Source organism: Hyaena hyaena, unplaced genomic scaffold (assembly GCF_003009895.1).
Source record: "Hyaena hyaena isolate Hyena2069 unplaced genomic scaffold, ASM300989v1 scaffold_444, whole genome shotgun sequence".
Lineage (NCBI taxonomy): Eukaryota > Metazoa > Chordata > Mammalia > Carnivora > Hyaenidae > Hyaena > Hyaena hyaena.
In genome coordinates this window covers 47,808-48,670 of record NW_024081078.1, presented here as the reverse complement: position 1 = coordinate 48,670, position 863 = coordinate 47,808, and the positions used below count along the sequence as shown (strand labels likewise).

The window sequence follows — 863 nt, the reverse complement described above, 5'->3', positions numbered from 1 at the left end:
TTTTCATGCATATATGTGAAACTCTCCAATTAAAAAACGGACCTGCAGAATGGGTCAAAAATACAAAATCCAGTGAGATGCTGGTAACAAGGAAACTACCTAAAATAAAATTCCACCAGATCATTAAAAGTAAGGCAAAGGTCAGAGATACACCAGAAAACACTAACAGAAAGAAAGCAGGGGCCAAATTTTAATATCAGATCAAAAAAAAAAAAAAAAAGAATTCAAGGCCTCAGGCACACAGGATAAGGATGCCTGCATGAATGTCTGCTTCCACTGCATCATTACCATCTTGTTTCTTACTCTTATGTTTCTCCTAAGCCTTTCCAACTCATCTACTCTTACCATTTCTTCAGGGACCTGATCCCTCACAGGAATTTCCTCTTTAAACCCCTGGCCAGGATAGGTCAGCTCTCCTCTAAGACTTCCTTCTGTCTCTGGGCTCACACCTTCTCTAGAAGGTTGAGGATTTCCTTCTGCCTCCTATGGTACATCTTCTGAAGGGTGGTCTCCCTCGGCCTTTGGCATGTTCTGCGGTTTTCCTTCATTTTACTTACGAGTCTTTTGCATGTTGAGTATTTTTCTGTTATTTCTTTTTAATAAATTAATCCTGCAGGAACCCAGGAGATTTTCCTATCTCTTCCCGCACTTGATTTGTGTCCTACCCAAAATACCAAGAGTCCTGAAAGGATCTGGGGCACTTTTCTCCTCCAGCAATATGTAGTTTCTAGTTTAATTCTTTTGTGATCAAAGAACATATTTTTTAGGAGTGCAATCATTTTAAATTTATAGAGATTTCTATATACAGTCTACTTTGGTGAATATTCTATAGGCACTTAAGGGGAGCCTGGGTGGCTCAATCA

The 863-nt window shown here is 39.4% G+C and overlaps 1 pseudogene; it reads right to left on the bottom strand.

The window, feature by feature from the left end:
• Positions 1-224: 224 nt before the first annotated feature.
• On the bottom strand, positions 225-570 carry LOC120246015 (annotated as a pseudogene).
• Between the last annotated feature and the right edge of the window lie 293 nt (positions 571-863).